This window comes from Arachis stenosperma, chromosome 3 (assembly GCF_014773155.1).
Source record: "Arachis stenosperma cultivar V10309 chromosome 3, arast.V10309.gnm1.PFL2, whole genome shotgun sequence".
Classification (NCBI taxonomy): Eukaryota; Viridiplantae; Streptophyta; class Magnoliopsida; order Fabales; family Fabaceae; genus Arachis; species Arachis stenosperma.
Window position 1 is genome coordinate 78,198,317 of NC_080379.1, and position 11,781 is coordinate 78,210,097.

An 11,781-nucleotide genomic window follows, 5' to 3' on the forward strand; every position below is an offset into this window, starting at 1 on the left:
ACTCGCGATTGTGGGACGTTAGTGACAGACGCAAAAGTATCACTGGATTCTATTCCAACATGATCGAGAACCGACAGATGAATAGTCGTGCTGTGACAAAGCGCGTTGAACATTTTCACTGAGAGGACGGGACTGTAGCCATTGACAACAGTGATGCCCAACATAAAGCTTGCCATGGAAAGGAGTAAGAAGGATTGGATGAAGACAGTAGGAAAGCAGAGAGACGGAAAGGACAAAGCATCTCCATACGTTTATCTGAAATTTTCACCAATGAATTACATAAGTATCTCTATCTTTATTTTATGTTCTTTAATCATTAATCCTCCATAACCATTTGAATCCGCCTGACTGAGATTTACAAGATGACCATAGCTTGCTTCATACCAACAATCTCCGTGGGATCGACCCTTACTCGTGTAAGGTTTATTACTTGGACGACCCAGTGCACTTGTTGGTTAGTTGTGCGAAGTTGTGATAAAGAGTTGAGATTGCAATTGAGCGTACCATGTTGATGGCGCCATTGATGATCACAATTTCGTGCACCAAGTTTTTGGCGCCGTTGCCGGGGATTGTTTGAGTTTGGACAACTGACGGTTCATCTTGTTGCTTAGATTAGGTAAAGTTATTTTATGTTTAAGCGTTTTAATTTTCGAAAAAGCACAAAAAAATTTATAAAATCTTAAAATCAAAAATATTTTTATGTTTCTTGTTTGAGTCTAGTGTCTAATTTTAAGTTTGGTGTCCATTACATGTTTTTAGTCTTCTAATTTTCAAAAATTACATGCATTATGTTCTTCATTGATCTTCAAGTTGTTCTTGATGATTTCCTTGCTCTGATCTTTAAATTCTCTTGTCTTGAGTATTTTGTTGTTTCTCATATGCATTCTCAATTTGTTAGTGTCAATAGTATACCAACTTCTAAGTTTGGTGTCTTGCATGCATTGTTTATTTGATCTTAGTTTCATTTTGATTATTCCTCATCATTAAAAAATCCAAAAAATTTTAAATTGTGTCTTTTCAAGTCAATACTACAGAGAATTCAAGATTCAGAACATACAGCAGAGAAATTAGACAGAAAAAGTTGGGCGTTCAAAACGCCCAGTGAGGAAGGAAAACTGGCATTTAAACACCAGCCAGGGTACCTGGCTGGGCGTTTAACGCCCAAAAAGGTAGAGTTTTGGGCGTTAAACGCCAGAATGGATACCATTCTGGGCGTTTAACGCCAGGATGGTACAAGAGGGAAGATTTTGTTTTTAATTTAATTTTTTTTCAATTTTTCACAATTTTTCAAAATCAAATCTTTTTCAAATCATATCTTTTCAATCATATATTTTCAAAATCAATTTCTTTCCATTTTTCAAAAATACTTGCAAGCAATTAATGATTTGATTCAACATTTCAACTATGTTGCCTTTTCTGTTGAGAAAAGTTTAACGTCTGAATCATATCTTTTAAATTTCTTGTTAGCCAGGTCATTAATTTTAAAAATCAAATCTTTTTAAATTGTTTTTCAATCATATCTTTTCAATCATATCTCTTTAAAACCATAACTTTTCAATCATATCTTTTTTATTTCTAATTTCAAAATCTTTTTCAAAAATCACTTAATTTCTTTCCCACTCTTAACTTTTGAAAATCATCAATCAAATTTTCAAAATTTCTTTTAATTATTTTAAATCTTTTACTTTATTTTCAAAAATTCTTCCCCTCTTCTCACATCCTTCTATTTAAGGACTAACACTCCTCTACTATCACAATTCGAACTCTATCTTTCTTGATAAGTTTGAATTCTTCTTCTTCTACCTCCTCCTTCTATTCTTCTTTTCCTCTGACATCTCAAGGAATCTCTATACTGTGACATAGAGGATTCCATATTTTCTTGTTCTCTTCTCTTTCATATGAGCAGGAGCAAAGACAAAAGCATTCTTGTTGAGGCTAACCCTGAACCTGAAAGGACCTTGAAGCGAAAGCTAAGAGAATCTAAAGTACTACTCTCTGTAGAGGACCTAACAGAAATCTTCAAACAAGAAGAAGACATGGCAGCCGAAAACAGCAACAATGCCAACAATGCAAGGAAGGTGCTGGGTGACTTTATTGCACCTACTCCCGACTTCTATGGGAGAAGCATCTCTATCCCTGCCATTGGAGCAAACAACTTTGAGCTTAAGCCTCAATTAGTTTCTCTAATGCAACAGAATTACAAGTTCCTTGGATTTCCATTGGAAGATCCTCATCAGTTTTTAGCTGAATTCTTGCAAATCTGTGACACTGTCAAGACCAATGGGGTTGACCCTGAGGTCTATAGACTTATGCTATTCCCTTTTGCTGTAAGAGACAGAGCTAGGATATGGTTGGACTCACAACCGAAAGAAAGCCTGAACTCTTGGGAAAAGCTAGTCAATGCCTTCTTGGCAAAGTTCTTTCCACCTCAAAAATTGAGTAAGCTTAGAGTGGAAGTCTAAACCTTCAGACAGAAGGAAGGTGAATCCCTCTATGAAGCTTGGGAAAGATACAAACAATTGATCAGAAAGCGTCCTTCTGACATGCTTTCCGAATGGAGCATCATAGGTATCTTCTATGATGGTCTGTCTGAACTGTCCAAGATGTCATTGGACAGCTCTGCTGGAGGATCTCTTCATCTGAAGAAGACGCCTGCATAAGCTCAAGAACTCATTAAAATGGTTGCAAATAACCAATTCATGTACACTTCTGAAGGGAATCCTGTGAACAATGGGACGAATCAGAAGAAAGGAGTTCTTGAGATTGATACTCTAAATGCCATATTGGCTCAGAACAAAATATTGACTCAGCAAGTCAATATGATTTCTCAAAGTCTGTCTAGAATGCAAGCTGTACCAGGCAGTACTAAGGACGCTTCATCTGAAGAAGAAGCTTATGATCCTGAGAACCCATCAATGGAAGAGGTGAATTACATGGGAGAACCCTATGGAAACACCTATAATCCTTCATGGAGAAATCATCTAAATCTCTCATGGAAGGATCAACAGAGACCTCAACAAGGTTTCAACAACAATAATGGTGGAAGAAACAGGTTTAGCAATGGGAAGCCTTTTCCATCATCTTCTCAGCAACAAACAGAGAATTCTAAGTAGAGCCACTCTGACTTAGCAACCATGGTCTCTGATAATCAAAACCACTCAAAGTTTCATGACTGAAACAAGGTCCTCCATTAGAAACTTGGAGGCACAAGTGGGTCAGCTGAGTAAGAAAGTTACTGAACTCCCTCCTAGTACTCTTCCAAGCAATACAGAAGAGAATCCAAAAGGAGAGTGTAAGGCCATCAATATGGCCAAATTTGGAGAGGAGGAAGAGGCAGTGATAGCCATTGAGGAAGACATCAATGGACGTCCTCTGGCCTCCAATGAGTTCCCTAATGAGGAACCATAGGAATCTGAGGCTCACACTGAGACCATAGAGATTCCATTGGATTTACTTCTGCCATTCATGCGCTCTGATGAGTATTCTTCCTCTGAAGAGGACGAAGATGTCATTGAAGAGCAAGTTGCTAAGTACCTTGGAGCAATCATGAAGCTAAATGACAAGTTATTTGGTAATGAGACTTGGGATAATGAACCCTTTTTGCTGTCCAAAGAACTGGATGACTTGACTTGGCAGAAATTACCTCAAAAGAGACAGGACTGGTGGACAAAATTGTGATCCATGTTCTAACTATTTTGAATGAAGTCATTATTATGGCACTGGTTGAATCCACAACTCCGTTCAACTAACCAGCAAGTGTACTGGGTCGTCCAAGTAATAAACCTTACGTGAGTAAGGGTCGATCCCACAGAGATTGTTGGTATGAAGCAAGCTATGGTCACCTTGTAAATCTCAGTTAGGCAGATTAAATTGTTTATGGGTTCGAAAATTAATAATAAACATAAAATAAAAAGGGATAGAATACTTATGCAGATTCATTGGTGGGAATTTCAGACAAGCGAATGGAGATACTGCATGCTCAAGGACGCCTGTTATTCTCCTGCTTCAACTCAATCCTTCTTAATCCTTTCCATGGCAAGCTGTTTATAGGGGTTCACCGTTCGACGATGGCTACTTTCAATCCTCTCGGAAAAATGGTCCTCTGCGGCTGTCACTCGCATGGCTAATCGTCTGGAGGCATCACCTGGCCGAAGGCTACATCCCATCCTCGCAGTGAAAACTACGCTCACGTGCTCTGTCACAGCACGGCTAATCACTGGTTAGTTCCCGCGCCTACTGGAGTAGAATCCCTTGATTCTTTTACGTTTGTCACTAACGCCCAGCACTTGCAAGTTTGAAGTACGTCACAGTCATTCATTACCGGAATCCTACTCGGAATACCACAGACAAGGTGAGACTTTCTGGATTCCCAGGATCCTATTCGGAATACCACAGACAAGGTTAGACTTTCCGGATCCTCATAAATGCCGCCATCTATCTAGCTTATACCACGAAGATTCTGTTGGGGAATCTAAGAGATACACATTCAAGCTCTGTTGCATGTAGAACGGAAGTGGTTGTCAATAACGTGCGTTCATAAGTGAGAATGATAATGAGGGTTATATAATCATCACATTCATCATGTTCTTGGGTACGAATGAATATCTTTGAATAAGAATAAGAGAGATTTGAATAAAAGAAAATAGAATTGCATTAATACTTGAGATACAGCAGAGCTCTACACCCTTAATCTATGGTGTGCAGAAACTCCACCGTTGAAAATACATAAGTGAAAGGTTTAGGCATGGCCGAATGGCCAGCCCCCTAAAACGTGATCAATAGCCTCTTAGGATGAAGAATAAAACAAAACTGAGACCAAAGATGTCTAATACAATAGTAAGAGGTCCTATATATACTAGACTAGCTACTAGGGTTTACATGAGTAAGTAATTGATGCATAAATCCACTTCCGGGGCCCACTTGGTGTATGCTTGGGCTGAGCTTGATCAATCCACGAGCTGAGGCTTCTCTTGGTGTTGAACTTCGAGTTATGACGTGTTTTGGGCGTTCAACTCCGGATCATGACGTTTTTCTGGCGTTTAACTCCAGACAGCATGTACTTGGCGTTCAACGCCAAGTTACGTCGTCAATTTCCGAATAAAGTATAGATAATTATATATTGCTGGAAAGCCCTGAATGTCTACTTTCCAACGCCGTTGAGAGCGCGCCATTTGGAGTTCTGTAGCTCCAGAAAATCTATTTTGAGTGCAGGGAGGTTAGAATCCAACAGCATCAGCAGTCCTTTTGTCAGCCTTTTTCAGTGTTTTGCTCAAGTCCCTCAATTTAAGCCAGAAATTACCTGAAATCACAGAAAAACACACAAACTCATAGTAAAGTCCAGAAATGTGAATTTAACATAAAAACTAATGAAAACATCCCTAAAAGTAGCTTAAACTTACTAAAAACTACCTAAAAACAATGCCAAAAAGCGTATAAATTATCCGCTCATCACAACACCAAACTTAAATTGTTGCTTGTCCCCAAGCAACTGAAAATCAATTAGGATAAAAAGAAGAGAATATACTATAAATTCCAAAATATCAATGAATATTAATTATAATTAGATGAGCGGGACTTGTAGCTTTTTGCTTTTGAACAGTTTTGGCATCTCACTTTTTCCTTTGAAGTTTTGAATGATTGGCTTCTCTAGGAACTTAGAATTTCGGATAGTGTTATTGACTTTCCTAGTTAAGCATGTTGATTCTTGAACACAGCTACTTATGAGTCTTGGCTGTGGCCCTAAGCACTTTGTTTTCCAGTATTACCACCGGATACATAAATGCCACAGACACCTAACTGGGTGAACCTTTTCAGATTGTGACTTAGCTTTGCTAAAGACCCCAGTTAGAGGTGTCCAGAGCTCTTAAGCACACTCTTTTGCTTTGGATCACGACTTTAACCACTCAGTCTCAAGCTTTTCACTTGGACCTTCATGACACAAGCACATGGTTAGGGACAGCTTGATTTCGCCGCTTAGGCCTGGATTTAATTTCCTTGGGCCCTCCTATCCATTGATGCTCAAAGCCTTGGATCCATTTTACCCTTGCCTTTTGGTTTTAAGGGCTATTGGCTTTTTCTACTGCTCCTTCTTTTTCTTTTTTTTTTCGCCAAATTTTTTTTTTCGCCATTCACTGCTTTTTCTTGCTTCAAGAATCAATTTCATGATTTTTCAGATCATCAATAACATTTCTCTTTGTTTATCATTCTTTCAAAAGCCAACAGTTTTAATATTCATAAACAACAAGATCAAAAATATGCACTGTTCAAGCATTCATTCAGAAAACAAAAAGTATTGTCACCACATCAATATAATTAAATTAAATTAAAGGATAAATTCGAAATTCATGTACTTCTTGTTCTTTTGAATTAAAACATTTTTCATTTAAGAGAGGTGAAGGATTAATGAAATTTATTCATAGCTTTAAGGCATGGTTACTAACTACTAATGATCATGAAGTAGAGACACAAAACATAGATAAACACAGCATAAAAACCGAAAAGCAGAAAGAAATAAGAACAAGGAATGAATCCACCTGAGTGAGGGTGGCGCCTTCTTGAAGGTCTAATGGTGCTCTTTGAGCTCCTCTATGTCTCTTCCTTGCTTCTGTTGAATGATTCCTAGTAATTTTGGTGTTTCTACCCTTAGTTGCTTCCAATATTTGTGTGGAGGACAACTTATCCCCTGAGGTATCTCAGGGATCTCTTGATTTGCAGCCACATGTTCTACCACTGAGCTATGACGGCTTTATATGAGTCTTTCCATCTCCCAGGACTCAGAGGTGGAAGCTTTTGTCTTCTCTTTTTTTTTTTTTAATATCTCTGGCCTTAGGTGCCATTAATGGTTATGGAAAGGCAAAAAGCTATGCTTTTACCACACCAAACTTAGAAAATTACTCGCCCTCGAGCAAGAGAAGAAAGAAAAGATGAAGAAGAAGAAGAAGAGATGGAGGAGATGGAGGGATGTGTGTATTTGGTTATATGGGTGGGTTTGGGTGGGAAAGAGTTTTGAATTTTGACGGTGAGTGGGGAAGAGTGGATAGAAGTGAGTGGTGAATGAAGAACAGAAGGGATGACCATGAATGGAGAGAGAGAGGGCGAGGTAGGTGGGGATCCTGTGAGGTCCACAGGTCCTGAGGTGTCAAGGAATTCCATCCCTGCACCAAATAGGCATGTAAAATGCCTTGGCACACCATTCTGGCGTTTAAACGCCCATTGGTGCACATTCTGGGCGTTCAACGCCCATGTAAAGCATGTTTCTGGCGTTGAACGCCAGTTTCATGCTTGTTACTGGCGTTCAGCGCCAGTTTTTCCTCTCTGGGCACATTCTTGGCGTTCAGCACTAGAATGTTGCTTGTTTCTGGCGTTCAGCACCAGAATGGTGCTCTGTTCTGGCGTTGAACGCCGGCCAGATGCACCTTACTGGCGTTGAACGCCAGCTTGTGCGTCCTCCAGGGTGCGAATTTTTTCTTCTGCTGTTTTTTATTCTATTTTTAATTTTTATGATTTTTTCGTGACTCCTCATGATCATGTACCTAATAAAACACAAAATAACAGTAAAATATAATAAAATAGAAATTAGATAAAATTGGGTTGCCTCCCAACAGACGCTTCTTTAATGTCAATAGCTTGACAGTGGCTCTCATGGAGCCACAAGGTGATCAGGTCAATGTTGTATAGTTGCCAACACCAAACTTAGAGTTTGGATATGGGGTCTTAACACCAAACTTAGAGTTTGGTTGTAGCCTCACAACACCAAACTTAGAGTTTGACTGTGTGGGCTCTTCTTGACTCTGAACTAAGAGAAGCTCTTCATGCTTACTCTCTTCTGTCACAGAGGGATGGTGGTGCGCGAAATTGTGATCACTACACAACTTTGCACAACTAACCAGCAAGTGCACTGGGTCGTCCAAGTAATAAACCTTACGCGAGTAAGGGTCGATCCCACGGAGATTGTCGGTATGAAGCAAGCTATGGTCACCTTGTAAATCTTAGTCAGGCAGACTCAAATGGGTATAGTGATATACGAATAAAGCATAAAGATAAAGATAGAGGTACTTATGTATATCATTGGTGAGAGCTTCAGATAAGCGTATGAAGATGCCTTCCCTTCCGTCTCTCTACTTTCCTACTGTCTTCATCCAATCCTTCTTACTCCTTTCCATGGCAAGCTTATGTAGGGTTTCACCGTTGTCAGTGGCTACCTCCCATCCTCTCAGTGAAAATGTTCCTATGCTCTGTCACAGCATATGGCTAATCAGCTGTCGGTTCTCGGTCAGGCCGGAATAGAATCCATTGATTCTTTTGCGTCTGTCACTAACGCCCCGCCTGCTAGGAGTTTGAAGCACGTCACAGTCATTCAATCATTGAATCCTACTCAGAATACCACAGACAAGGTTAGACCTTCCGGATTCTCTTGAATGCCGCCATCAGTTCTTGCCTATACCACGAAGACTCTGATCTCACGGAATGGCTGGCTCGTTTGTCAGGCGAGCACTCGGTTGTCAGGCGATCAACCATGCATCGTGTATCAGGAATCCAAGAGATATTCACTAGAGCCTTGATTGCTTGTAGAACAGAAGTGGTTGTCAGTCACCTTGTTCATAAGTGAGAATGATGATGAGTGTCACGGATCATCACATTCATCAAGTTGAAGAACAAGTGATATCCTGGACAAAGAACAAGCGGAATTGAATAGAAGAACAATAGTAATTGCATTAATACTCGAGGTACAGCAGAGCTCCACACCTTAATCTATGGTGTGTAGAAACTCCACCGTTGAAAATACAATAGTAAGAGAAAAAGGTGTAAAGAAAAAGGTTCCAAAGATCAGAAGATGAAAATACAATAGTAAGAGGTCCTATTTATAAGAAACTAGTAGCCTAGGATGTACAGAGATGAGTAAATGACATAAAAATCCACTTCCGGGCCCACTTGGTGTGTGCTTGGGCTGAGCAATGAAGCAATTTCGTGTAGAGACTCTTCTTGGAGTTAAACGCCAGCTTTTATGCCAGTTTGGGCGTTTAACTCCCATTTAGGTGCCAGTTCCGGCGTTTAACGCTGGAATTTCTGTAGGTGACTTTGAACGCCGGTTTGGGCCATCAAATCTTGGGCAAAGTATAGACTATCATATATTGCTGGAAAGCCCAGGATGTCTACTTTCCAACGCCGTTGAGAGCGCTCCAATTGGGCTTCTGTAGCTCCAGAAAATCCACTTCGAGTGCAGGGAGGTCAGAATCCAACAGCATCTGCAGTCCTTTTCAGTCTCTGAATCAGATTTTTCCTCAGATCCCTCAATTTCAGCCAGAAAATACCTAAAATCACAGAAAAACACACAAACTCATAGTAAAGTCCAGAAAAGTGAATTTTAACTAAAAACTAATAAAAATATACTAAAAACTAACTAAATCCTACTAAAAACAATGCCAAAAAGGGTACAAATTATCCGCTCATCACAACACCAAACTTAAATTGTTGCTTGTCCCCAAGCAACTGAAAATCAAATAAGATAAAAAGAAGAGAATATACTATAGACTCCAAATTATCAATGAAACTTAGCTCCAAATTAGATGAGCGGGACTAGTAGCTTTTTGCCTCCAAACAGTTTTGGCATCTCACTTTATCCTTTGAAATTCAGAATGATTGGCTTCTTTAGGAACTCAGAATCCAGATAGTGTTATTGATTCACCTAGTTAAGTATGATGATTCTTGAACACAGCTACTTATTGAGTCTTGGCCGTGGCCCAAAGCACTCTGTCTTCCAGTATTACCACCGGATACATACATGCCACAGACACATAATTGGTGAACCTTTCAGATTGTGACTCAGCTTTGCTAAAGTCCCCAATTAGAGGTGTCCAGGGTTCTTAAGCACACTCTTTTTGCCTTGGATCACAACTTTATTTCTTTCTTTTTCTTCTTTCTCTTTCTCCTCTTTTTTTTTCGTTTTTTTTTTTGTATTCACTGCTTTTTCTTGCTTCAAGAATCATTTTTATGATTTTTCAGATCCTCAGTAACATGTCTCCTTTTTCATCATTCTTTCAAGAGCCAACAATTTTAACATTCATGAACAACAAATTCAAAAGACATATGCACTGTTCAAGCATACATTCAGAAAACAAAAAGTATTGTCACATCAAACTAATTAAGCTAGTTTTAAAGATGAATTTGAGATCCTGTACTTCTTGTTCTTTTGTGATTAAAAACAGTTTCATTAAGAAAGATGATGGATTCATAGGACATTCATAACTTTAAGGCATAGACACTAAGACACTAATCATAAGACACAAACATGGACAATCATAAACATTAATTTTCGAAAACAGAAAATAAAGAACAAGGAGATTAAAGAACGGGTCCACTTAGTGATGGTGGCTCTTTCTTCCTCTTGAAGATCCTATGGAGTGCTTGAGCTCCTCAATGTCTCTTCCTTGTCTTTGTTGCTCCTCTCTCATGATTCTTTGATCTTCTCTAATTTCATGGAGGATGATGGAGTGTCTTGATGCTCCACCCTTAGTTGTCCCTGTGGAACTTAGTTCTCCTAGGGAGGGTTCAGTTGCTCCCAATAGTTTTTGTGGAGGAAAGTGCATCCCTTGAGGCATCTCAGGGATCTCATGATGAGTGGGGTCTCTTGTGTGTTCCATCCTTTTCTTAGTGATGGGCTTATCCTCATCAATGGGGATGTCTCCCTCTATGTCAACTCCAACTGAATAATAGAGGTGACAAATGAGATGAGGAAAGGCTAACCTTGCTAAGGTAGAGGACTTGTCCGCCACCTTATAGAGTTCTTGGGCTATAACCTCATGAACTTCCACTTCTTCTCCAATCATGATGCTATGAATCATGATGGCCCGGTCTAGAGTAACTTCGGACCGGTTGCTAGTGGGAATGATTGAGCGTTGGATAAACTCCAACCATCCTCTAGCCATGGGTTTGAGGTCATGCCTTCTCAATTGAACCGGCTTGCCTCTTGAATCTCTCTTCCATTGAGCGCCCTTTTCATGGCCACAACTTCATAGAAGTGGTCTTGATGCACCCTTGAGATGAATCTCTCCATCTCCCATGACTCGGAGGTGGAAGCTTTTGCCTTCCCTTTCCTCTTTCTAGAGGTTTCTCCGGCCTTGGATGCCATAAATGGTTATGGAAAAACAAAAAGCAATGCTTTTACCACACCAAACTTAAAAGGTTTGCTCGTCCTTGAGCAAAAGAAGAAAGAAGAGAGTAGAAGAAGAAGAAATGGAGGAGATGGAGGTGGCTTTGTGGTTCGGCCTTTATGGGTGGGTTTGGGAGGTGAAGTGTTTTTATGAAGGATGGATGTGAGTGGTGAAGAGAAAGATGGGATTTGATAGGTGAAGGGTTTTTGGGGAAGAGGTGTTGAGGTGATTGGTGAATGGGTGAAGAAGAAGAGGGAGGGTGGTGGGGTAGGTGGGGGTCCTGTGGGGTCCACAGATCCTGTGGTGTCAAGGAAAAGTCATCCCTGCACCAAATGGCATTCAAAATCACGTTTTGAGCCATTTCTGGCGTTAAACGCCGGGCTGGTGCCCATTCCTGGCGTTAACGCCAGGTCTTGCCCTTTTCTGGCATTTAACGCCAGTCTGGTGCCCCTTTCTGGCGTTAACGCCCAGAATGGTGCCAGACTGGGCATTAACGCCCACCTGCTAGCCTTACTGGCGTTTAAACGCCAGTAAGTTTTCCTCTAGGTGTGCTATTTTCTTCCTGTTTTTCATTCTATTTTTGCTTTTTCAATTGTTTTTGTGACTTCTCATGATCATCAACCTACAAAAA

General features: G+C 40.1%; 1 non-coding gene across 1 annotated transcript; it reads right to left on the reverse strand.

Annotated features, from left to right (window-relative positions):
• Nucleotides 1-2,441: 2,441 nt before the first annotated feature.
• On the reverse strand, nucleotides 2,442-2,549 carry LOC130972091 (small nucleolar RNA R71). The gene has a single exon (XR_009083290.1). It is a non-coding gene; the product is annotated as a small nucleolar RNA R71 (small nucleolar RNA).
• Between the last annotated feature and the right edge of the window lie 9,232 nt (nucleotides 2,550-11,781).